Source organism: Scyliorhinus torazame, chromosome 3, assembly GCF_047496885.1.
Source record: "Scyliorhinus torazame isolate Kashiwa2021f chromosome 3, sScyTor2.1, whole genome shotgun sequence".
Classification (NCBI taxonomy): domain Eukaryota; kingdom Metazoa; phylum Chordata; class Chondrichthyes; order Carcharhiniformes; family Scyliorhinidae; genus Scyliorhinus; species Scyliorhinus torazame.
In genome coordinates, this window is record NC_092709.1 from 247949911 (window position 1) to 247977805 (window position 27895).

A 27895-nucleotide genomic window follows, 5' to 3' on the forward strand; every position below is an offset into this window, starting at 1 on the left:
GATTAAAGGAACACATCAACCTATGACCCTCTGGAACTATAATTTTAAAATCTGGTCTGAACTCCAATGGAGTTCCAATGTTTCCAATGGAGCTGGGTTCTGTCCTAGCCCCCCCAAGACAGAAATGAAACTTAAACTCGCTCCAGCCCCAGGACCTTTGGGTCCAAATTATGGCGCCGATTTATACCAGGAACACCTACCCATTCACATATTTAGCAGTTAAACTCAAAGTTGATAAATGTAGTGCACTGGAAGACTTTAATGATACAGCGCTTACCATTAAATTAAACTTTGGCAGTGCTTGAGATTTAGAACTTAGCATTCACTTCTGGAGTCAGAACACCTGTATGAAAAAATTGTTTTCAGTCGAAACATAACTCCAGCTAACCCTTTGATGTAATCAATGTCAGAGAGCGGCTGTAGATGGGAGCTTGGAAACGTAGTTTCACCAGATGTTACAGATGGCGACGTAGACGCAAGTCAATTGCAATATCTCAAACACAACAGCAGATGGCAGAACAGCTGAAAGAGTTCAAAGAGCAGCTGCAGAAACAGGCAGACTACAAAAACAGTCTAGCTGGGAAATTAGTGTCTACAGCTCCACCAGCAGTCACAAATAATTAGCGCACACAAGAGCGTTAATACTTTGAAGGATGTCTTAAGAGCAATTAGTTAGCATTATAGTTTAAGAAGAAATCAAAGAAGGTGAGCTAATTAAGTGATTTAATAAGTATCATATGCGTAATTCAGGAGTTTGACTAAAACTAAAAGTGGATGTGGCACAATGGTAATTGGCAACAGGTTCAATAAAATTATTCATGTAAATTCACTATTACCATTAATTAGCATAAAATCAAATAAGGCCTAAAATGGTGGGTGTGAGTGTTGCAATGCACAACTCGCCCATGCTTCCGGTGCATTTAGCATCCAGCATGCAAACTTTGTGCTGACTACTCACTTTAAATGATTGCTTTGTGCAGCCGGCAGGAACTATTGAGTGGCTGCAGGCCTACGCGGGGGGTACAAAATCATGAGAGGTTAGCACCACTTAAAGCTAGCTCATGGTGCTTTAAGCAGAGGTGAATTCTGGCTGCAGCAGCTGGAATTGGTTGCAGAAGAGAGTGTGAGCAAGAATAACACCGGATTATTGCGCAACATGATAGACAGCAGGCTCCAGATTTTCTGACGCTACATTGGAGGCCTTGTCCAAGGAGCAGAGATGTCATCTATTTGTAGGGGACCAGGCGACCCTCCAGACAAACTTTGAGAAGGCAGTGGTATGCCAACATTGTAGCTCCATGGTCCTAGATTTTGCATTTGTTTTGCAAGACCAGCTTTTATTGCCCATCCTTAAACAGGAGGTAGCTTGCCACCTGTGTCACTGAAGTCCCTGTGATGAAGGAAATGCACTCCCAGGGTTTTAACCCAGCGACAATATATTTCTGAGTCAAGATGGTTTGGAAGGGAACTTCCTGGTGGTGGTGTTCCCAGGTGCCCGTTGCCCATGTGAGGCAGTGTAGGTCATGGGTTTGGAAGGTCTGCAAAGAAACCTTGATGAGTTACTGCAGTGCACTTTGGAGACTGTAGGCCCTGCTGTCATGGTGCACTGGTGATGGAGGGGTGATGCAAAGATGGCAAATGGGCTCATCAAGTGGGCTGTTTTGTTTTTGGACAGTGTTGAGTTTCTTTTCTGTTGTTGGAACTGCACTCATCCAGACAAGCAGAGAGAATTCTATCATACTCCTGACTGGTGCTTTGTAGATGATGGACAGGCTTTGGGGAGTTAGGAGGGGAGTTACTTGCCGCAGGATTCCCATCCTCTGACCTGCTCTTGTAGCCGGGGATTCATGTGGTAGGGTTAGGATAGGTGGGCCCAGTTAAATTTCTGGCTAGCGCTGACCCCCAGAATGTTGATGTTGGGGATTCAATGCAGATAATGCCATTGAATGTCAAGGCTAGGTAGTTAGACTCATCCTTGTTGAAGAAAGTTAATACCTGACACTTGTGCACCACAAGTGTTCCTTACCACTTATCAGACAAGTGTGACTGTTGTTCAGGTCTTGCTACATGTAACCATGGACTCCTTCAGTATCTGAAGAATTGCAAATGGTCATCAGCAAATATCCCCACTTCTGGCCTCATGATGGAAGGAATGTCATTTATGAACCAACTGAAGATGTTTGGGCCCAGCAACCACTGCAACTGTGTCCTGGAGCTGAGTTGATTGGCCTCCAAAGAGCACAACCAGCTTCCCTTGTGCCAGGTATGACTACAACCAGTGGACAGATTTACCCCTGAATCCATTGCCTTCAAATTTACTCAGACTTCTTGATACCACACTCAGTCATATGTTGCTTTGATGTCAAGTGTAATTTCACCTCTCCTCTGGAGTTCAGCTCTTTTGTCCATGCTTGCACCAAGACTGTAATGAGGTTAGGAGTTGTTCAGCTCAAACCAAGCATTGGTGAGAGGTTATTATTGAGTGAGTGCTTAATACCACTGTTGACAACATCTTCCGTCACTTTGCTGATCATTGAAAGTAGACTGACGGGGTAGTAATTGACTGGATTGATTTGTCCTGTATTTTGTGCACAGGACATACCTGGGCAATTTTTTACTTTGCCACTTGTTGCCTGTGCTGTGGCTGTACTGGAATAACTTGGTTATTGATGCAGTTACTGCAGCCGGGATGTTGTCGGGACCCATAACTTTTCTGCACTGGCGAACTGAGCTGGTCAGTGCAGGAAATGATGTAAGTGCGGCCCCAGCGCATGTTCTCTGCTGAGGCCAAGAAAATGGCAAAGTGCCGTTAAATAGCTGTGTTGTTCTTGGTGCTGTAGGCTGCAAGAAACACTGGATTGCACCCAAAATCACACTCAGAAATGTTTCCGTTAAATCGCGCCCAGGGTCTTTAAGATCAGATAGTCATTATGTTTGTATATCTTTACCAGAAATGGTAATCAGTCTTTTTAAAGCAAATTTCTGCAGATGATGGAATCTGAAACAAAAACAGAAAATTTTAGACAACCTCAGCAGCTCTGACAGCATCTGTGGAGAGAGAAGGGAGCTAATCTTTTGAGTCTGAATGACTCCTTGTCAAAGCTTTGATCCTGTGGCTTCGTTATGCTCGAGCAAGAGCGCCAAGGCCATTGAATAGTGGAAGAGGTCATCAAGAACCATGTCAGGAGCCATACCATTTGCGGTGCCCGCTCCCATTGGTGAAATCGGGATCCCGCTGTAGCATGGTGAGCAACCAATAATCACCACTTCAGTCCTATTTCCACACAATTAATGGGAGCCACCCCCTATCCAACAGCCTCCCGTGATTCAGCTAGCTCCCCAGCAAGTGGTCACACTGGCGCCGATTAGTACTCCGTTTAAAAACGTGAACCTGGCGGAAGGCTGCTGCGGCGAGCCAAAGGGATGAGTAGCCAACTTTGCTCACAGGCAATGAGCGCGGGGGCACTGGGTTTGCTGCCCCGATGCTCGGAGGTGGAGGAAGGGGAGGGGGAACAGCATAGACTGGCATGGTCCACCATGGGGGCTGGGGGGGTGGGGGGGGTGGTGCGGGTTCGGGGAGGGGTGCTCCGCTGGAAGTGGGAGTGCAATCATGCTCGGATTTTCCATGCCAACCCCTGGATCATGTGTACCCGTTCCAGGGACAATCCCTACCCCTGCCCGTCTGTCCCACTAACCACCCATAACTCCCATTGACCGCAGAGCCTCTGGCCATTCGGCTGAAGTCTATTGTGAATAGGGAATTGCCAATCATAGTTAAGTGAGCATTTCCCACATCCCAAGTGGATTCCCATGGGTGGGCATGCTATGTCGCATGTGGGCCTTTATTGCCTACCAACCCAATCAGACCTTTGATGCCTGGACACTGCGGGAGGCAACACCATGATGCTGCAGCCAAGATCCGAACACCCAGAGGATGGGACACAGCTCCAGGGACATGTACCTAGCTGGATGGTGGGTGAGTGCAACTTGAGGGGACCAGCACCCGGTCCAGGTAACGTAATGTGTGGGTGTCAGGGGTACAGGGTCTGGGGACCGGTGAGCAGGGGCTTCCCGCTGCAGCCAGGTGTGCATGGGCAGGGCGTTCTGGGTGTGGGGAGGGGGTCAGTGGGGGAACGGAGGGTCCCGGGTTGGGAGCCACTGCTGCTTGTTGGTCTAACACCCTCTTCCGAATCCTTACAGATATTGTACGGTATGGATGGTATTTTGAACCCCGCTGAACTTGCCCTAGCGGTGCTGCCAGCAGACCAGAAGGCCTGGAGAAGATGGTGGCAGGAACGTCGATCAGGGTGGTGCCCCCCCCCCCCCCCCCCCCCCCCCCCCCCTCCCAGTGCCCTCAGTGATATGTGCCGTTGGCTTGAGGATCTGCGGGAGAATGGACATGTGGTCAGTGGGAGGATGCGTCAGTCTGTATGGCATTAACAACTCGCATGTGACAGTCCACCTGGTTGGGGGCCGGTGGATACTCACCTCTGCGCCGTGCGTCGACGTCCGTGTTGGTGACCGCTCTGCCCTCGGTTACCTCCGTAACGACCAGGGCCCGTTCCTCGAAGCTGGTGAGGATTCTCATGTCCAGCATCCCGCCACCAGTCTGGGCACTCTCCTGATGGTTGTAGGACAGCTTCTGCGGTGACAGAGAGGGCATCATTCAGGGTGGGGGGTGTTTTGGGAGGGGGGTTCTGAGGGGGCGTGGTTGAGGAGGGGGTCTGGAGTCACGGGGCTGAAAAAGTATTTTGGAGAGTGGTTTGGGGAGGAGACAGCATGGGCGGGTCAGGGCATGGCACGGTGCTGGGGGGGAGCAGTGCCAGGTGCAGGCTCGTGTCGTGGTGGGGGGGAGGTTTGCAACACACCCTTGTGGCCCGGTGTAGATCTTTGACTTTGTGTGACTGGGTGCCGGTCTTCCTGGTCATGCTGCCTTAGCTGACCGCTGCTATCACTTCACCCTAGGCTGCACTGGCTGCCCTCTGTCTCATCCTTAGGGACCCTCATGGGAACAGGACATCCCTCCAGGCCATGACCACCTCAAAGAGTCTTCCCAGATCTGCATCTGCTAATCATTTGGCCGGTCATCTCTGCGCCATGGCTATGAGCTGAGTGGGGTTCGTTGTGCAAGTGCAATTTAAATGCTGCTCTATTTTGTTCGCGCGGGCCTGGTGAACACAGTCCCGGCAAAATGGCTCTCGAGCCTTGATTTGCAGTGTGAAACCTGTGGTACTTCCTTAAGTGGACCAATTAACGTTCTATTGGGGTAACAGTCTCACCGGACCGAGCACTGGGAAGCTTGTGGCAGTTCCCGCTCGCTCCCACTCTTCAAAACGTTTTGGAAGAAATGTGGCAGTAGCTTTTTAAACAAAAGATGCAGCTACGATTATAAGGTTTATTCAAACAGAACTGGATAAACAAGTGGTAAAAATAAAGATCGCCATTGGAAACTAGGGGTTCCACAGAGTCAACACATTGGGCCTATTGAAGGAGGATCAGAGGATCTTGCCAAACTGTGGAACATGCTGGAGGATCAGCTTCCTTTAAAGGTGAACTTTAGAATACACAAGTTTCGAGCTGATGGCCTAAAACAGCAGTCACAAGAATCAAGCAATGGTTGCGACCAGAGGTAAAATGCAATCGAACAAAAGGTATGTGCAGCATAGCAGGCATCAACAACAAGGGGTGCGCCAGAGATCGACATAAGCGCAAGCACATACCCAAGATTAGCAGCAAGGCAGAGCGGAGTGAAGATACACAGCAGAAAAATCTTCAACTGGAAATTGAACAGCTTTCCACATTGTCAAACAGCTGGAAGCATTTGTTACTCTCAGCATCATATGCCCAAAGAAACGCAGCAAACAAAAGTTCATATCCAAAGTCGACATGGAAGGAAGCGCAAACAGCTTGCCAGTCAGAATCGTGAAGGATATGTATCTGGATTATTGGAAGTGAATGGCATTTACTAACCCAAACTTTGAATGTTGTCCAGGTCTTTCTGCATATGGGCATGGAATGCTTCAGTATCTGAAGAGTTGTGAATGGTTCTGAACATTGTGCAGTCATCAGCAAACATACCGGGTGGGATTCTCCACTCCCGCGCCGAAGTGGCCGCGCCGTCGTGAACGCCGTTGAGGTTCACGACGGCGCGAAACGGGCCCGATCCCGACCGATTCAGGCCCTGACAATGGGCTAGGATCGGGGCCGCGTCATCTACACGCGCCAGGCCTTGTCGCCCGTGTAAAGGCGACGCCGCATAGATAACTGGCGTCATCCACGCATGCGCGGGTTGGCCGGCGTCAACCCGCGCATGCGTGGTTGCCGTCCTCTCTAAGTCCGCCCCGCAAGAAGATGGCGGACGGATCTTGTGGGGCCGCGGAAGGAAGGAGGTCCTCCTTCAGAGAGGACGCCCGACGATCGGTGGGCACCGATCGCGGGCCATGCCACATTTATGGTACCCCCCGGTGCAGGCTCCCCCCCTCCCACCCCCGCAGGCCGCCCCCCCAGCAGTCACGCACCGTTCACGATGGCAGCGACTAGGTGTGGACGGCGCCGGGGGGAACCCGCCGTTTTGGCCTGGCCGCTCAGCCCATACAGGCCTGAGAATAGCGGGGGTGCCGGAGAATCGCCATTTTGGGTGTCTCCGGCGATTCTCCGGCCTGCGGCCCGCGGAACTCGACGGGGCCGTTCCCGCCGCTTGGGAGAATCGTGGGAGGGCGTCGGACCGGCGACCCGAGAAATTTTGTTGGCCCAGGCGATTCTTCCAACCGGCGCGGGAGTGGAGAATCTCGTCCACCATTTCTGACCTTATGGTGAAGATGATTGGGCCTCGGAAACTACCCTGAGGAACTCCTGTATTGATGTCCAAAAACTGAGATGATTGACCTCCAAAAATCACAACTATCTTTCTTTGTGCCAAGTATGACTCCAACCAGCAGAGAGTTTCCCCCCTGATCTCCATTCACTCCAATTTTGCTCAGGCTCCTTGATGCCACACTTGGTCTCACTTGATGTCAATGGCAGTCACTCTTACCTCACCTCTGGAATTCAGCTCTTTTATCCATATTTGCACAAAGGCTGAAATCAGGTCAGAAGCTGAGTGATCCTGCTGGGCACAAACTGAGCATCAGTAAGCAGATTATTACTGAGCAAGTGCCGCTTGATAGATATCTTCCATCATTTTACTGATGACCAAGAGAATGTTGATGGGCAGTTAATTGGTTGGGTTGGATTTGTCCTACTTTTTTTATGTACAGGACATAGCTGGGCAATTTGCCACATTGCTGGTAGATGCCAGTGTTGTAGCTGTACTGGAGAAGCATGACCAAGGGTGTGGCAAGTTCTGGAGCACAAACCTTCATTAGTATTGCTGGAATATTTTCAGGGTTCACAGCCTTTACAGTATCCAGTGTCTTCAGCTGTTTCTTGATATCACGTGGAGTGAATTCAAGAAATAATCTACAAGATTATGAGGGGCATGGATAGAGTGGATGGGCAGGCACTCTTTCCCAGTGTGGTGAGGTCAGTCACCAGGGGGCATAGGTTTAAGGTCCATGGGGCAAAGTTTAGACGTGCGAGGCAGGTTTTTTACACAGAGTGTGGTGAGTGCCTGGAACGTGTTGCCAGGGAGGTTGTGGAAGCAGATACATTAACGCAGTTCAAAACACACCTTGACAATCACATGGATAGGATGGGTATAGAGGGATACGGCACAAGGAAATGCTGAGGGTTTTGGCAAAGATTGGTATCATGACCAGTACGGGCTTGGAGGGCTGAAGGGCCTGTTCCTGTGCTGTTTTGTTCTTTGTTCTTTGAATCGTATTGGCTGAAGACTGACATCTGTGATGCTGGAAATCTCTGGAAGAGGCAGTGATGGATCATTCATTCAGCACTTCTGGCTGAAGATTGTTGCAAATGCTTCATCCTGATCTTTTGCACAGATGTGCTGGGCTCACCCATCATTGAGGATGGGGATATTTGTGGAGTTTTCTTCCCCCAGTGAGTTGTTTAATTGCCCACCATCATTCACGACTGGATGCGGCAGGTCCGCAAATCTTAGCTCTGATCCATTGGTTGTGGAACTGCTTGGCTCTCTCTATCACTGGATGTTTATGCCGTTTAGCATGCAAGTAGTCCTGTGTTGTATCTTCACCAAGTCAACACCTCATTTTTAAGTGTTCCTGATGTTTCTCCTAGCATGCCCTCCTGCACAACTTAAAAAAAAAAAAAAAATATTTATTAAAGTTTTTTAACACAACTTTTCTCCCTTACAAACAATAACCCCCCCCCCCCCCCCCCCCCCGTAACAAAAAAAAAACAAGAAATCGCGCAGAGCAAGATATATACATGGCAAAATGATATATTTACACAGCTTTGTACACTGGCCCTCACCCGTACGTGCCAGTTCCCCAACCCTTCATGTTATCTCTTGCTCATCCACCCTCCCAGGCAGTCCCCCCTTCCCCCCCCCTTCGCCCCCCCCTCCCAGGACGTCCCCCCCCCCCCCCCAAGGTTGCTGCTGCTGCTGACCGACCTTCCTCTAATGCTCCGCGAGATAGTCTAGGAACGGTTGCCAACGCCTGTAAAACCCCTGCGCAGACCCTCTCAAGGCGAACTTAATCCTCTCCAACTCTATGAACCCAGCCATATCATTTATCCAGGCCTCCAGGCTGGGGGGCTTCGCCTCCTTCCACTTCAGCAAGATCCTTCGCCGGGCTACTAGGGACGCAAAGGCCAGAATGCCGGCCTCTTTCGCCTCCTGCACTCCCGGTTCGTCCACTACTCCGAATATTGCTAGCCCCCAGCTTGGCTTGACCCGGACTTTCACCACCTGAGATATTGCTCCCGCCACTCCTCTCCAGAACCCCTCCAGTGCCGGGCATGACCAAAACATATGGACATGGTTCGCCGGGCTGCCTGAGCACCTTCCACATCTGTCCTCTACCCCAAAGTACCTACTCAACCTCGCCCCCGTCAAGTGCGCTCTGTGGACCACCTTAAATTGTATCAGGCTGAGCCTGGTACACGAGGAGGAAGAATTAATCCTACCTAGGGCATCAGCCCACAGACCTTCCTCGATCTCCTCCCCCAGCTCCTCCTCCCATTTACCCTTCAACTCTTCTACCAGCGCTTCCCCCTCTTCTTTCAACTCCTGGTGTATTTCCGACACATTGCCCTCCCCGACCCATACACCCGAGATCACCCTATCTTGAACATCTTGAGCCGGGAGCAACGGGAATTCCCTCACCTGTTGCCTCACAAAAGCCCTCACCTGCATATATCTAAAGGAATTTCCCGGGGGTAATTCAAACTTCTCCTCCAGCGCCCCTAGGCTCGCAAACGTCCTGTCGATGAACAGGTCCCCCATTCTTCCAATCCCCGCCCGATGCCAGCTCTGGAACCCCCCGTCCACCTTCCCCGGGACAAACCGGTGGTTACCCCTGATCGGGAACCACACCGATGCTCCCATTGCACCCCGGTGCCGTCTCCACTGGCCCCAGATCCTTAGCGTTGCGGCCACCACCGGGCTCGTGGTATACTTTGTTGGCGAGAGCGGCAGTGGTGCCGTCACCAACGCCCCCAGGCTCGCTCCTTTACAGGACACCATCTCCATCCTCTTCCATGCCACCCCCTCTCCCTCCATAACCCACTTGCGGATCATTGCCACATTTGCTGCCCAGTAGTAGCTCCCCAGGTTTGGCAGCGCCAACCCTCCTCGGTCCCTACAGCGTTCCAGGAACCCTCTCCTTACTCTCGGGGTCTTATTCGCCCACACAAACCCCATAATACTCCTGCCTACTCTCTTAAAAAAGGCCTTAGTGATCACGATGGGAAGGCACTGAAACACAAACAGAAACCTCGGAAGGACCACCATTTTGACCGACTGCACTCTACCCGCCAGCGAGAGCGGTAACATGTCCCACCTTTTGAAATCCTCCTCCATTTGCTCCACCAACCTCGTCAGATTCAGTTTATGTAGGGTCTTCCAACTCCTGGCTATCTGGATCCCCAGATACCGAAAGCTCCCCTCTGCCCTCCTCAGCGGTAGGTCCCCTATCCCTCTTTCTTGGTCCCCCGCCTGTAATACAAAGAGCTCACTCTTCCCTACATTGAGCTTATAGCCCAAAAACTCCCCAAACTCCCTTAGAGTCTGCATGACCTCCACCATCCCCGCCATTGGATCCGCCACGTACAGCAACAGGTCATCCGCATATAGCGACACCCGATGCTCTTCTCCCCCTCGGACCACCCCCTTCCATTTATTAGACTCCCTCAATGACATGGCCAATGGTTCGATCGCCAATGCGAACAGGAGGGACAGGGGGCACCCCTGCCTCATCCCTCGGTACAGTCGAAAGTTCTCCGACCTCCGCCGGTTCGTCACTACACTTGCCATCGGGGCTCTGTAAAGAAGCTTAACCCAATTGATAAACCCTACCCCGAACCCAAACCTGCGCAGCACCTCCCAGAGGTACTCCCACTCTACTCGGTCAAAGGCCTTCTCCGCGTCCATAGCTGCCACTATTTCCGCCTCTCCCTCCTCTGATGGTATCATTATCACGTTTAAGAGCCGCCGCACATTGGTGTTTAGTTGCCTGCCCTTTACAAATCCCGTCTGGTCCTCGTGGATTACCCCTGGGACACAGTCCTCGATCTTCGTGGCCAGCACTTTTGCCAGCAACTTTGCATCCACATTGAGGAGCGAGATCGGCCTGTACGATCCACATTGCAGTGGGTCCGTGTCCCGCTTTAGGATCAAAGAAATTGTCGCTTCCGGCATTGTCGGGGGCAGGGTCCCCTCCTCTCTTGCCTCATTAAAGGTCCTCACCAGTAGCGGGGCCAACAGGTCTGCGTACTTCCTGTAGAACTCCACCGGGAATCCATCCGGTCCCGGGGCCTTCCCCGCCTGCATGCTCCCCAAACCCTTGCTCAGCTCCTCCAACCCAATTGGTGCCCCCAAACCAGCCACCTCTTGCTCCTCCACCCTCAGGAATCTCAGCTGATCTAGGAATCGTCTCATCCCCTCTTCCCCCGCTGGGGGCTGGGATCTGTACAGCTCTTCATAAAAGGCCTTGAATACCTCATTTATTTTCGTCGCACTCCGAACCGTGGCTCCCCTTCCATCTTTGACGCCCCCTATTTCCCTCGCTGCCATCCTCTTACGGAGCTGGTGTGCCAGCATCCGACTAGCCTTTTCCCCATACTCATAGGTCGCCCCCTGCGCTTTCCTCCACTGTGCCTCCGCCTTCCCTGTGGTCAACAGGTCAAACTCCGTCTGGAGCCGTCGTCTTTCCCCAAGTAATCTTTCCTCCGGGGCCTCTGCATATCTCCTGTCCACTCTCAAAATCTCCCCCACTAACCTCTCCCTTTCCATACCCTCTGTCTTCTCCCTATGAGCCCTAATGGAAATTAGCTCTCCCCGATCACCGCCTTCAACGCCTCCCATACCACCCCCACCCGCACCTCCCCGTTGTCGTTGGCCTCCAAGTACCTTTCGATACACCCCCTCACCTTCCCACACACCACCTCGTCCGCCAGCAGTCCCACATCCAGCCGCCACAATGGGCGTTGGTCCCTCTCCTCTCCCAGCTCCAGTTCCACCTAGTGTGGGGCATGGTCTGAAACGGCTATAGCCGAATACTCCGTCCCCTCCACCCTTGGGGTGAGCGCCCTACCCAGAACAAAGAAATCTATCCGGGAGTAGGATTTGTGTACATGGGAGAAGAAAGAAAATTCCCTGGCCTGCGGCCTTGCAAACCGCCATGGGTCCACTCACCCCATCTGATCCATAAACCCCCTAAGTACCTTGGCCGCCGCCGGCCTCTTTCCAGTCCTTGATTTGGAGCGGTCTAGTGCTGGATCCAACACTGTATTGAAGTCCCCTCCCATTATCAGGCCTCCTATCTCCAGGTCCGGAATGCGCCCCAACATGCGCTTCATGAATCCTGCATCCTCCCAGTTCAGGGCGTATACGTTTACCAACACCACCCACATCCCTTGCAGCCTACCGCTCACCATTACATATCGCACTCCATTGTCCGCTACAATAGTCTTGGCCTCAAATGTCACCCCTTTCCCACCAATATTGCCACCCCTCTATTCTTTGCGTCCAGTCCCGAGTGGAATACCTGTCCTACCCATCCCTTTCTTAGCCTGACCTGGTCCGCCGCCTTCAGGTGTGTCTCTTGGAGCATGGCCACGTCCGCCTTCAGTCCCTTTAAGAGTGCGAACACTCGAGCCCTCTTCACCGGCCCATTCAGGCCCCTCACATTCCACGTTATCAGCCGGATTGGAGGGGCTCTCACCCCCCCCCCCCCACGCCCCGCCGACTAGCCATCTCCTTTTCTGGGCCAGTCCCGTGTCCACTCCTCCCTCACCTTCCAGTCCCCCAGATGGGGATCCCCGTCCCGACCACCTCTTCTGTGTCCCATTCCCTTTCGGCCAGTGCAGCAGCAACCCTTTCCCCCCACCCTTTCCCCCCCTCCCCTCCCCCTGCTAGACCCCTGTCTACCTTTTTTGCTCCCCCCATGTCACTCCCGTAAGTCAGCTGACGCCTGCTGACACGGGCTTCCCCCGCCGTCCCATTGACCTCCCCGCGTGGGAGCCTCCCAATCCATATGCATTCCTTCGTTCCTCTTCCCGCCTTTCTTCCCGCGCTTTCCAAAGCCCGCTCCGCCCCCTCTGGCGCAGCTCCTGTCGCGGCCTTGTCTCTCTCCCCCAGCCCATGTAACATTTCCTGCGCGTGATTGACCCCCTATATACAACAACCATCACACATCAAACCTCAAACATCCCCCCTACCCTCACAAACCCTTGGTTAGAGTCCAACTTTTCGGCTTGTACAAAGGTCCACGCCGCTTCAGGCGTTTCGAAGTAATAGTGTTGGCCCTTGTATGTGACCCACAGTCGCGCTGGCTGCAGCATTCTGAATTTCACTTCTTTCCGGTACAACGCCGCTTTGGCCCGGTTGAAACCCGCTCTCCGCTTTGCAACCTCCATGCTCCAGTCCGGGTATATTCGGATCTCTGCATTGTCCCACTTACTGCTCCGCTCCTTCTTGGCCCATCTCAGGACCCACCCTCTGTCCGTGAACCGGTGGAAACTCACCACCATCACCCTTGGCGGCTCATTTGCCTGGGGCTTCTTCGCCAGCACCCGATGTGCCCCGTCCAACTCCAGCGGCCTCGAAGGGGCCTTCGTGCCCATCATCGCCTCGAGCATCGTGCTCGTGTATGCCCCGGCATCAGCCCCCTCCACTCCCTCAGGGAGACCCAGGATTCGCAGATTCTTTCTCCTCGACCTGTTCTCCAGGTCTTCGAGTCTTCCCGCCCACCTCTTGTGTAGCGCCTCGTTCTGCTCCACTCTCACCGCCAGGCCCACGAGCTCGTCCTCGTTCTGACTGACTCTTTTCTGTACCTCCTGGATCTTAGCTTCGTGGACCTTCTGGGTGATCCCGAGTCCTTCAATTGCCGAAAGCATAGGCGCCGACATCTCCTTGCACATCTCCTCGCGCTGCTCCTCGAAGCAGCGCTTGATGAACTCCTGCAGCTCCCCTTTGTCCCTGGCCGCCGCCATTTTGTTTCTTTCCCTCGCTTCTCCTGTTGCTCCAGTGCCGCTCCTTTGGCCGTTACACTTCTGGTCCGTTTAAAAAGTCTATGGAAACTCCTGAAAAAGGTCTGAGAGTCAGTCCCAGACGGGAGCTGCCGAATGCGCGACCTACTCCTCCATGGCCGCCACCGGAAGCCTCATCCCTGCTTCTTCAATGGCCTTGGTAGATCATTTCACAGTTGTTCCCTCTGCTGCTAGAATTCACCTTTGATAGAGTCAAGTCAGATTTGCAGCTTTAAGCTTGCCCTTCCCCCGCCTGCATGCTGGAAGAGGCTTTTGTCTAAACCTGCAGCTCAAGCCAAATCTTTTACTGTTTCTGCCGGGTCTGGTAGCCAAAAGACATAACATTCCTGGGGGACACTGTCAGGGGAATGCTGCAGTCTTCTTGCCACACCGGGAAATGTCAAACAAATGCTGTGGGGGCCCTGTAAAAGAGCCCAAAAGTCCGTTCCAAGCGGGAGCTACCGAATATGCGACCTAGCTCTGCATAGCCGCACCTGGAAGTCATCCTGCACAACTTGACATGGCAGGACTGTAGAGTTTAGCTCTAATCCATTGGTATGTAATCACTTTGCTCAATTACTTATTGTTTATGCTGTTGGCACCCACATAGTCCTGTATTGCAGCTTTTAGGTGTGCCTGGTTTTGCTCCCAACATGCCTGCCTGCACTCTTTATTGAACCAGGTTTGATCCTCTGGCTTCATGGTAATGGTAGAGAGGGGGATATGCCGAACCATGAAGTTACAGATTGTGATTGTATCAATTCTACTGCTGCTTATGGCCCACGGCGCCTCATGGTGGCCTCGTCTTGAGTTGCTAGATTTGTTCAAAATTTACTCTATTAGCACAGTAATTTAAAAATATATATTTTTTACAGGATGTGGGCTTTGCTGGCTCGGCCAACATTTGTTGCCATCCCTAATTGCCCTTGAGAAGGTGGTGAATCGCTGCAGTCCATGTTGTGTATGCACACCCACTGTGTTAATAGGGAGGGAGTTCCAGGATTTTGGCCATGCAACACGATGGAAGGTATTTTCAATGTGAAGACTGAGGGTGCGATTCTCCCAAAAGGGAACAAAGTCCCCTGGCTAGCACGTTTAGCCACTTGTTTCCCGGCACTCTCAGTGGTGAGAAACATATGGCTATTTAACACGATTCATGTTGTATAAGGGGCTGAACATGCGCATAGCCACATTTTGTATAGTGGAGAGCTCGGCTCACCAGAACCTCCCCAGTAATCTCCGAGGCCCCCGATGCGATCCCAAACCTTACCCCCCAGCCCAAACAAACTATGGGAGAGTCACTGGCCACCCCATACTCCCCCCCACACCCATGCAGGGCACCACCAGCCCGATCACGCACAAAATGCCAGCCTCCGATCTCCTGGGAGATCCCCACGAGTGCCATTTTGTATAGTGGAGAGCTCGGCTCACCAGGTCTCCGTTTGAATGGCACTTGCCCAAGGTCTCTGAGGCAAAGGGGATGAATTCCAAAGCCTCAGGAATCTGCACATTAGAGTCAGACTAGCTGTCACGCTCAAATATTCAGATTTGCCAGAAAGTGCTCCCGCCCACAATGGGTGGGATTTACATCGCAACGTCTCGCAAGGTCGCATTGGATCTCGTGAGGCATTGCGAGCCAGGTAGATCCCGGGGGCGTGGTCTCCCGGTTTCATCGGCCATGCTGCCCCTCAGCGAGCTGCTTTTCTGGCGCAGTGTGGCCGTTGGATCGTGCCCAGAACTTCATCTCCACAAGGAGTGTGTGATGGTCACTTTTATTGAAACTCATGGACAGATGGATCTGCAGCAGGCAGGCTGGTGAGGATGAGGTCAAGTATGTTTTTTCCCTCTTGTTGGTTCTATCACCACCTGCCGCATACCCAGTCTAGTAGCTATGTCCTTTAGGACCCAACCAGCTCGGTTTGTAGTGATACAAATTGAGTGTCCCCCACTCAGCATACGTTCTGCACCCTTGCCACCTTCCGTCTTTCCTCCAAGTGCTGATTTATCAGTAATGAACAGGTATAATGGACTATGTCTGCTTCTATACTGATCTCATTAAAAAAAACACCAGGCACCTATCTCCCTTGCTGCACTGGCTTTCTGTTGACTAATGAGCCTTAGTGTCATGCTTTTCGATGGCTTGTTGCTGCTCCTCATCCAACCTCTGGTCGCAATCTCCTCAGGTAACGCCTCAGATTGTGGCATTATTATGCAGCATGTAGTTACAATTTTTCCAATCTTCACCGGGTAATATTTTTAACATCACATAGAAAATAAAGCAACGAAGCAGGCCATAAAAAACCAGTTTTCTTTGATATTTCACTGAAAGAAATATGTCCTTAAACTGACAGGAACTGTTCCAGAAAATAAGAGGGTAAATTACAGCATTCATCATAATTCATAAGCATTTTGAACATGTGAACATCTGCTGGATCTAACTCACAACTGGATGCAGTCATGCAACATCAAAGACATTCATTTTTCGAATACAAGCTAATTAAGTTTGTTCAGGATAAGTCTTTTAGCTTTCATTTCTTATTATCATTACTCAAAGAACTCTACCGTAAAGCATTAAAGGATCACTTTTGCATGACAAAGGAGGATCAAAAAGCTACTAGAAAAATCCTCTTTAACCAGTTTCTTGAACTTGATCCAACACTGTGCAATTTTTGCTAATGACAGATTGCAGGTGAAGGTGACTGTGACTGATGCTTCAGCAGTGATGATGATGCAGTTCGCTTGCTGACATTTGCTGAGGTCCATAAACCACTGTAATTTGTCATTGTTTAAATAAATGCCTTTAAGCCATTTCTTGCAAAGTTTAATTCACCTATTTTACAGTCTTTTGTGTGCAATGAATGCAACACCAGAACATATATTGATCAAGAAACCTCAAATAAAAAAGTTGTACGAACAAAGCTGCTCTCTTTTATAAAATAGGATCAGATATGCTTAATGATTTAATCTGCAGTGTCCTCTAAAACTAACATCTGGTTTCTTAGCCCCCTGAAAGTAATTCTTTGAACATTAGAAATGCCTCAAACTCAATATCATCATCAAAGTAAGGATTAGCACAGGTGGTGAATTGATTAGGTTGTGGACAGTTGTATTACCTGATTTGAATGGTGTGATACTGGTGCTGCCTGAAATGTGATAGTAAGCATTACTCACATGTCATGACTTGTACCACTGGGTAAAAATAGATTCAAGCTTTTTGAACTTGATATTTAAAAATGTTTGCTTTTCAACAGTAAAGCAGCTGAACAATTACTGGTTCCATCATATTTTTGGATTAATGAAAGAAGAGCATGAAACTTTGAAAAAACACTTGTATGTGGGTGTCTCCAATGTTTCAATCTGTGCTTCTTCAATAAACTAATAGCATCAAAGGGTTAATAGAAAATCTTTAAACATTTTAATCTAAAATATAATCATCTCGGGATGCTGTATCAAGAAATTATTTCCTGTGAGTCTCATGTGTAGAAAAGTTACAAATTAATTTTGCAACTTATGAAAAAATGAAAATCGCTTATTGTCACAAGTAGGCTTCAATGAAGTTACTGTGAAAAGCCCCTAGTCACCACATTCCGGCACCTGTTCAGGGAGGCTGTTACGGGAATTGAACCGTGCTGCTGGCTTGCCTTGGTCTGCTTTCAAAGCCAGCGATTTAGCCCAGTGTGCTATTTATTGGGCTATGGCGAACAAGTGGTGGAGACTTGTTGTTTGGATGAATTGGATAGTTGTTTCAAAGAAATGGCAAAGACAAGATAGGCCAACTCGCCTCCCCCTATATTGTATTTGTTTAGAATTCCAATCAAGTTCCAATTTCTTCAATGTTATAAAAAAAACAGATGACATGCAACTTTTTGGTTATTGGTAACCAAAATATTGGTTCTATTTTAATGATCCCTCCCTGAAGGATACCTGGTGAGTGGACAGTTAAAAATGAGCTCTAATTTGCTGCTTCAAGATGGCTGGAGCTTAGGAGGTGGAAGACTAAATAGGAATTTGAGGATAATCATCTCTAGGTTACACCCATTGCCATGCGCTAGCCAAAGTAGAAATAGAAAGATAGGGAGGATCAGTGGACAGCTTGAAGCATGGTGCTCCGATTCAGATTATTGGGACAGTTCTGGGACAGGAGGCACTCATTTAAACGGAACGGGTTACTACACGACAGGACAGGGACCAATGTGCCCGTGGAGAGGTTCACAAATGTGGCTGGGGAGGGGTTAAACTAAATTGACAATGGGGTGGGCACATAGATGGGGCAGCATGGTGGCACAGTGGTTTGCACTGCTGCCTCAAAGCACCAGAGACCTGGGTTCAATTCCATCCTTGAGTGACTGTGTGAAGTTTGCATTTTCATCCCATGTCTGTGTGGGTTTCCTCCGGGTCCTCCAGTTTTCTCCCACCTCCCAAAGACATGCAGATTAGGTGGGGTTACGAGGTTGCAGGGATGAGGCTGGGGGAGGAGGGCCTATCACTTCTATGAGAAGTGGAATAAAGTGAGATTGTTGAACTGTTCTAGAAGAACCATAGAATTCCTACAGTGCAGGAAGAAACCATTCAGCCCATCGAGTCTGTACTGACCCTCTGAAAGAGCACTCTACCTCGGCCCACTAGGGAGGTACGTTTTCCCGTGCCTAGTGGTGCACAAGGCAGATATTACATATAATGCCGACGGTATGAATGCACCTTGCACCATTATATGTGCCTCTCCCATGGCACCACTGGCACTCTAATGAGACTAAACCTCAGCAGTCTTACTGTTCTGTCTGATAGCAGAGTGCAGGAATGGAATGAGACTCTCAACGCCTCTTTCAATTGTATCTTTTCTGACTTGAGAGCAAGAAATGTCTGCAATCTGTTTTTTTTTTCTTTTCTTTTTAAAAATAAATTTAGAGTACCCAATTCATTTTTTCCAATTAAGGGGCAATTTAGTGTAGCCAATCCACCTACACTGCACATCTTTGGGTTGTGGGGGCGAAACCCACGCAAGCACAGGGTGAATGTGCAAACTCCACACGGACAGTGACCCAGAGCCGGGATCGAACCTCAGACCTTGGCGCGTGAAGCATCAGGGCTAACCCACTGCGCCACCGTGCTGCCCCGAAATGTCTGCAATCTGAGCAACCATTGAATCTGTTGGAGCTGCTTCGAGGCTCCATGGCTGTGGGTTCCACAGTAGCGTTCACTGAACTGACATCTGGCTGCAGTGTTGTAGTGTTGCAATACCCCACATGACATCTTCACACAGATTAGAGTTGGACTTCTCATTATTACTTGCCAGTATGGGAAAGCTGACTTGTCATAATATACACCAGTATATCATGGTGCAGGCACAGACACTGATGGACACACAGTGGGGCCAATCAACACACACAACACCGCAGCCAATCACTAGTTAGAGCACACGCACTATAAAGACAGGGGGCATCAGAGTTCCCGCTCATTCGAGCTGCAGCTTCCTAGGAGGACAGCGCTCACAGTCTGTAACACAGACATTCACCATGTGCTGAGTGCATCGACTGGTTAGGACAAGGCAAAGGTCTTTAGTTAAGGCTAGTATCGTGTTAACCCACAGTGAGAGTATGTTAAACTGTTAATGACTGAATAAAATAGTGTTGCACTATTTCAAGTGTTGGTGACCTGTATGTGTTCCATGGATCCAGGGCGCCCAACACATCATGACTGACATAGTGCCCCAAGAAATTTCTGTTTCACAGCTATCTGTTTTCTTCTATGGTCTGGACTACACTATAGCTGAACTCAATTTCAAATTGTCCCACAGATTAGCTGCTTCATAGACTATTTAATCACTGTGCCTTTGGATCAATGCACAAGTACTGGGTGGATGTTCCTGTGCAGATCTATCTGATGTTCCCACTGAAATATGCAAGATTCCAATGTCTGAGCTGGTGCTTGAAATGGTATAATCAAATAATACTTTGTCTTCCATAGTGGTGACCATCTCTTCCTCTGCTCGTATGCTGCACTTGTGGAATAGCAATAACTACACATAAAGTTGGTTGCAACTGCAAAATGTCCATCTGTTCTTGAATCAACCTGCTGCAGCTGCAAGGCCTCCCACTTCTCCGTCTGTTGCTGCTTTTAAGGAGTTCATGGGCAGTTGTCCTTCTTCACGCTGGGTTTAGTTAGAACATGGCGAGCTGCTGGTATTCCCTGTCCCTAACCTTCACTTGCATTATGAAAAATGCCCCATTAAATGAGGGCAGAATTATTTTGGTTTGAGCTTAACAACATTGTATTTTAAATTTTAAATTTTAGTCACCTTTCGCCTCTTGAAATGAAAGATTGGGAGATTTGTGAGACTCTTGATCTGAAAGATAATGGCCAGGATATATTTCCTGAAATGGAGGTGTGCCCTCCCCAGCCATAGGAGCTCCGTTGCTTCTGTGTGGGAGACCCAATATGATTTCAGAGCACTGGGGCACTGAACTGGCCACCAAGAGATTAATGTGCCCTGAGGGTGGACATCCGGACCTCGAGAGCTGTCGGCCAATCAGATGCCAACAACTCCCCATGGCCAGCAATACCAGTTCCAAGACCTACCGAGATGATCGTGCTTGGTCCCTGGAGACAGGTGAGTAAGGAAGAAGGCTGCAGGGAGGGAGGTCAGAGGGAAAGGTAAGGGCGGTTTCCTGTGGCTCCCCTTTCCCGACGCTGGTTCCTTCAATCAGGCGCTAGGTGTCTGTGATCCCCATCTCATGGCCTTAGGCAAAACCGTTTAAATCCTATTTTCTTCTACCCTGATGAGTTTTCTCGGCCTCCTAAGATGATTCAGGGCTACTGCTGGCAAAACTCACAGCTCCTTCATATCAAATATTATGCAAATCAGCCGACCCCCATCCACAACACATTCTGACATTATCCCCTAATAAAGACAAACTTAATTCTTGCACTCGCACTCTTCCAATAATGGATGGTAGGCATCAGAATATTGGAGGCAGTAATTCTATGTTAAATCTCAATTTACATATAAAGAAGGCTTTTCACTTATAATTCAAAATGAGCATTGATCCAAATAGTGATTGTAAAATATTAAGATGTATACAGAACCATGTAACTATTATTAATTGTTTAGTTTCAATCATACTTTTCCTTCGGGGCGTCCTCCCATATGTATTGTCATATGATGACATTTTTTTGAATTAAATGTTGCACATGGATATGTCTGTGCACCACTCAAGTTGACAAGATAAAAATATTAAAATGATAATATAAAATTAAAATGACCATGGAAACACTTCTGTAATTATACAGGGTGGGGGAGTGGACCTGGGTAGTGTGCTCTTTTGGAGGGTCAATGCAGACTCGATGTGCCGAATGGACTCATTCTGCACTGTAGGTTCTATGATTCAATGAAAGCATTTGATTACCTCTGAGCACAAGCTACTTAATTAAATTAAGAATGATAGGGAGTGGAAGATCTGTGGAAGTGTGTCTAAACAAGTTGAAATATACAAAATCTGGAAACCCCCAATTTTCTTTTGGTTTCTTTTATGAAAGATTGTTTTCAAAGTTTGCCTGACCCAGAATTTAGGTGCAGACACCACAACACATTATATTAAGGAGTGCTTACATGTTCGTCTCGCAAACTGCAGCACCTGAAGGGATGTATGGATGTATTGCAGGTATTTTTGTTCTAATGTAGTACCACATGAAAGTATATGATCACAGATCACGTAAATCAGATAGCACCTGCAGATTTCTAATCTTCTGAAGAAAGCAGGTGTAAATAACATAGTGAAAAGCAGTTTGGCACATCTATGAACAACTTCTAACAGTAAAACCATATTTCAAAAGGATGAAACATTTTAGAGAGTAACAGTATTATATTATCTCTATTACAATATTAACCACTATTGCTTCATGGGAATCTTTGGAAGTCCTGACCCACGAGCCTATATATTGGCACATATGCGGTAATTGCCCGAGCTATTTAAACTTACGATGGGTAGATTTGCGCAGCCCTGGGCCCTCCATAAATGTCTTTGACACTAATCTCAGTGTCAGACACTTGGGCCTGTATTGCGATGTTTACCCAGATAGCTACCCTAGTATTGTCTCGCTGTTGTTTCTGCCATAGGTCAGTGATTAACAGCAGAACCCACCCCACCCGCACACATCCGCCCACATTCTCCTGATGACCCACACCCCTCAACTGCTCTCCTATCCTGAGTACCCACATCCCTGGCTAAACCCCCGCCTCGACTATCCAACCTGCCAATTCACCAATTCGAATACCCAATCCCAACCTGACCTCGCTGACCTGACTACTCACCGACCCCACCCAACTACCTCACCTGACTACCAGTTTCTTCAACCCAACTACCCATTGCGTCAAGGTGACTGCTCACCCCTGTGGCTACTATCCCAATTCAAACACCAACCCTTGCGACCCGGGTACCTACCCTATCTACCACCCACTCGACCTAACCATCCATCCCCAACCCAATCATCCACCCTGCAAGCTCAATTATCACTCGCCCCAACCTGATTACCCCCCTCCAATCTGACCACCCACCCCTTTGATTATGTATTACCCTTGGCTACACACCCAACAACCTTCGACCCACTAAGTGCTCACCCCTGACTACCCAGCCCCCCTAAGTACTCACCCCACAACTACTCATCCCACCACTCACCTATTCAGTCCCCCATCCATTCATTCACCCACCCCTCCACTGAACCATTCCCTAATGCACGAAAACCATTAAGATCTTTAAAACATACCAGAACATGGCAGCAGCTGTATAAGAAGGGGTGTGGATTTTCCGCTGCTCCTTCTTACTATCGCTTTCTGTGGATGACCAAGCCAAGGGACTTTTGCTGCAGCCGAGACGGGAAGTCCTGGCTTCAAGGATGGAAAAAGGGAAGGCTTCAATTAATTTCACAGACAGTAGCGATTGCCCCAGCAGATCTGGTCTAATAACATTTAATGGTGTCGATAAATGGGCACCAACATTTCAGCCTCGTACAATTTCCAGCTGCCATTACCTTGTGCAATCCTGGATGATTAGAACGTTCCTCCACCTAAACAATGGGAAGACCCAAACCATTGTCTTCGGCCCCTGCCACAATTCAGTTCCCTAGCCATCTATACCCTCCATCTCAATGAAATGAAAGAAAATGAAAATTGCTTATTGTCACAAGTAGGCTTCAAATGAAGTTACTGTGAAAAGCCCCTAATCACCACATTCCGGTGCCTGTTCGGGGAGGCTGGTACGGGAATTGAACTGTGCTGCTGGCCTGCTTTAAAAGCCAGCGATTTAGCCCAGTGTGCTAAACCAGCCCCTGCAACCAACGGCAACTGTCTGACGTGGAACAGACTGTTCACAACCTCAATGTCATAATTGATCCCAAGAATAACTTCCAATCACATATCCATACCAGGGATTCTGCCCATGCGCCATATCATCTGTGGCTGAAACTGACTTTTCAGTGTACACCTAGCCGGCCCCCATGTTCTACTCTACTTGTGGCCATCCAAACTCTGCCAATATCTCATCTCGCCCTAAGTCCCATTCAGCCATCACTAGGGTTAAGCAATGCCTTGATTTTAAAATTTCCATCCTTCTTTTCAAATCTCTCTATGGCCTTAGCTTTTTCTATCTCTAATTTTGGTCTCAAGCGCCTCATTTTAGTCATTCCACCATTCCGTAAGCTGTGGAATTGCCTCCCTAAACAGTCTCAATACCTGTACTTCTGTTGTCCTGATATGCAGACATGCAGATCATGATATACAGATAAGCAGCTAATGAACACAGAGAACAGGATATGACCAATGAGCAGGCAGGACACTCAGGGGTGGTATCTCACTATAAAAGGCACGAGGCACTCACACTCCGCCTCTTTCCACTGATGAACATCTACAGAGTGAGTCAGGGTGTATGTACAGTATCACACCTCCAGCACGTGGCTAAGAGCTAGTCTGGTTCAGTCAGACAGAGTAACCACATTTAGTTTAGCAGAGAGTCGACTGATAGAGGACTGTGCTAACTGTGCTACTGGTTCAATAAATCAGATTAAATTAACTTCAAGGTCTGGAGTGTCTTTTGGTTAAAGCTGCATCCAGTTGCAGCCTGTGTTATCCCAGAGTTCATAACACGACATGCTACCAGGAGACTGCTTAATCTAGGTGGTTTACCTCAGTCCATTCCGTGACGACCAGCGAATGTATCCCGGCATCATGGAGAAGATTCAGGCTCCTCACCAGCTCAGGACCTCCGGCAACCTCAGTGCCAACTGGCGGACATTCAAGCAAAAGTTTCTGGTGTACATCAAAGTGTCAGACCTCGTGGGTGCGTCAGCGGCAAGGAAGATCGCGCTTCTCCTCTCAACAGCGGGTGATCAAGCCATCGAACTCTTCAACTCTTTACACTTCACCGAAGGCCAGGACAAGCCAAAGTTTCAGACCATCCTGGACAAGTTTGACAGTCACTGTGAAGTGGACACCAATGAAATCTTCGAGCTCTACATATTCAAACAGCGTCTACAAGGTAAAGATAAATCTTTCAACTCCTTCTTAACTAACCTCCGCCTGCTAGCGCTGTCCTGCATCTTTGGTGATATTGCTGACTCCATGATCAGAGACCAAATCGTTTTTGGAGTTCACTGTGATCCTCTGCGAGAGCAGCTACAAAAAATCAAGCATATGACCCTGCCAGTCGCGATTGAAACATGCACAGTGCATGAGCACGCCAAAAACAGCTATGCCCAGTACAAATCGGCTGAAAATGAGAAACTTGCCTCCCACGAGGCAGAGAGTGTACAGGCCATCTCCCGGATGCAGTGCCTCAGCATTGATAAAAGCGGCCATTTCGTGCGCTTTTCCCGGGGGCCCACACATGCTCGATGCGAACGGGATAACGGAGCGGCCGACACCCGCACTGCGCATGTGCGACGACGCGCGGAGCGTCAGGACGCCGACGTCATGACGTGCTCGAACTGCGGCAACGCCCACTTAAAGAAACACTGCCCTGCAAGAGGCAGGCGATATTTAAGCTGCGGGAAGCCTGACACTATGCAGCCTTGTGCAGGTCTGCACCACCTGTCGGGCCAGCGCTCCCAATTCCGACGATGGCGCGTTCAGAGTGTGCAACAATGATTACAGGATTCTGATCCTGGCAGCGCAACGGATCCAGAGGAAGAATGCCTGGACTCTGCCTACTGTGTGGGCATCATTACCAAATGTGAATATGCCGCATCGAACCCATCACAAATTCAATCAATCCTCGCTGTGGATTCTGCGGACGAATGGCGTGCGGTGATGCTTGTCAACTACTGCTCCATCCAGTTTAAGCTGGACACAGGTGCTTCTGCCAACCTCCTCTCACAGGCAGATTTCAAACGCATCAAGAAGCCCCCCAAGGTCCTTCCAGCAGCCTGAAGGATCCTGGACTACAACGGAAATGCCATCACGGCACTGGGGTCCTGCCATCTACTCGTCTCCAACCGGAGCACCATGCACGGTTCCGTTTTGAAATTGTCAAGCCAGGCAGGGCATCCCTACTTGGCGCGCATGCCTGCAAGCAGCTGAACCTCGTGCAGCGGGTTTACACAATGACATCCTCCAATGTGGATCTTCAGGCCGGCATTGACGACATCCTCACTCAGTATCCGGATGTGTTCGACGGGATGGGCATGCTGCCGTATCGATACAAGATTCTACTACGGTCTGATGCCAAGCCAGTGGTCCACGCACCACGACGAGTCCTTGCTCCACTGAGAGAGCGCCTGAAGGCACAGCTCAAGGATCTTCAGCAACAGGGCATCATTTCCAAGGTAACCGAACCAACTGACTGGGTCAGCTCGATGGTATGTGTTAGAAAGCCTTCGGGATATCTGCGCATCTGCATTGATCCCAAGGATCTCAATAAGAATATAATGCGTGAACACTACCCCATCCCGAAGCGGGAGGAACTCACCAGTGAGATGGCACACGCACGATTTTTCACCAAGTTAGATGCGTCACATGGATTTTGGCAAATCCAGCTGGATGAGTCCAGCAGAAGGCTCTGCACCTTCAACACAACGTTTGGCAGATACTGTAAAATCGCATGCCGTTTGGCATTGTCTCGGCATCGGAGATTTTCCATCGCATCATGGAGCAGATGATGGAGGGTATTGAAGGGGTTTGTGTGTACGTGGATGACATCATCATATGGTCCACGACCCCTGAAGAGCATGTTTCCCGTCTCCAGCAGGTATTCCGCCGTGTCCATGCCAATGGCCTGAAGCTGAACAGGTCCAAATATTGCTTTGGCATGTCGACACTCAAGTTCCTAGGTGATTAGATCTCTCAGCAGGGCATGCGCCTGGACACAGACAAGGTCAAGGCCATCGAAGCCATGAAGGTCCCTGAAGACAAGAAGGCGGTGTTGCGCTTCCTGGGCATAGTCAATTTTCTGGGCAAGTTCATCCCAAACCTGGCCTCATACACCACGACCTTCCGAAACCTGGTGAAAAAGTCCACTGCCTTTGAGGGGCAGCACATCAGGCAGAGTGGTTGGAGCTGAAAGCCAAACTCACCACTGCACCCGTCTTGGTATTTTTCGACACAGACAGGGAGACGAAGATCTTGACAGATGCGAGCCAGGATGGCATCGATGCGGTGCTGCTTCAACGCAATGACACTTCATCCTGGGAACCGGTAGCCTACGCATCGAGGGCCATACGCCCACCGAAACAAGGTATGCACAAATAGAGAAGGAATGCCTGGGTCTTCTCACTGGCATTGTCAAGTTTCACGACTATGTCTACGGCCTGCCGCATTCACTGTCGAGACGGATCATAGGCCTCTGGTCCACATTATCCACAAGGACCTGAACGACATGATGCCTCGGTTGCAGCGCATCCTCCTCAAACTCAGAAGGTATGACTTTGACTTAATGTACACGCCTGGCAAGGAGCTCATTATTGCTGATGCATTGTCCCGCTCCATCACATTGCCTAGTGAACTGCTGGATATCATCTGGCAGATTGAGTCACAGGTGCAGCTGTGTGCTAGCACCCTCCCGGCGTCTGATGAGAAGGTGGTTTGTATCCGCGAGGAGACAGCCAAAGACCCCCTCGTGCAGCATGTCATGCACCACCTCGCCAATGGATGGCAGAAAGGGCAGTGCCCTCAATTTTACAATGTAAAGGACGACCTGATGGTGATTGATGGTATCCTCCTCAAGCTGGACCGGATTGTTATTCCACTCAGTCTCCAGAGCTTGGTGCTCCGCTAAATCCATGAGGGACACCTGGGCATCAAGAAGTGCAGACGCAGAGCCAGGCAGGCTGTCTACTGGCCTGGTATTAGCCAGGACATCTCGAACATGGTCCTCAACTGTGCGACCTGTCAACGCTTCCAGCCAGCGCAGAGCAAGGAGACGCTCCAGCAGCATGAAACCAAGACCTTCCCGTGGTCCAAGGTTGGCATCGACCTTTTTCGTGCGAATGGTCGTGACTATGTGTTGATTATTGACTGTTTCTCCAATTACCCTGAAGTCGTGAAGCTCTCAGACATCACATCTCGGATCATCATCAAGGCCTGTAAGAAGACATTCTCCAGACATGGTATCCCACTCACTGTCATGAGTGACAATGCCCGTGCTTCAACAGCCACGAGTGGTCTATGTTTGCCAAGTCATACCATTTTAAACATGTCACTTCTAGCCCACACTATCCACAGTCCAATGGGAACGTTGAAAAAGGGGTGCACATTGTGAAACAGCTCATCTGCAAGGCCACGGATTCTGCTTCTGACATCTACCTCGCACTGCTGGCATACAGGGCGACCCCACTGTCCACTGGCATGTCGCCGGCTCAACTCCTGATGAACAGGGACCTGCGGACGACACTTCCAGCCATACACTTGCCCAACCTGGATCACCTCCCAGTGCTGCAGAAGGTGCAGCAGCTCCAAAACCAGCAAAAGCAGGGCTGTGATGCTCATGCCACCGATTTGCCCGTGTTATCCTCGGCAGATACTGTCAGGATAAGATACCGGATGGTGGCTGGTCTGCTCCAGCTGTTGTTGTTCGACAGACTGCGTCCCGCTCGTATGTTGTACGTATGGCTGATGATTCTATTGTGCGACAAAACAAATGGGCACTGCGCAAAGTTGCCTGCCCGCAACCGCTTTCTTCTCCGTTTCTGTCCGTTGTTTTGCCACCTCCTGATACCTCGAACTACGAGGCCACCAATCAGGCTTTCATCCCGCCTGTCCAGGCGCCATTGTCCCCACCACCACCTCTCCGGCGGTCGACAC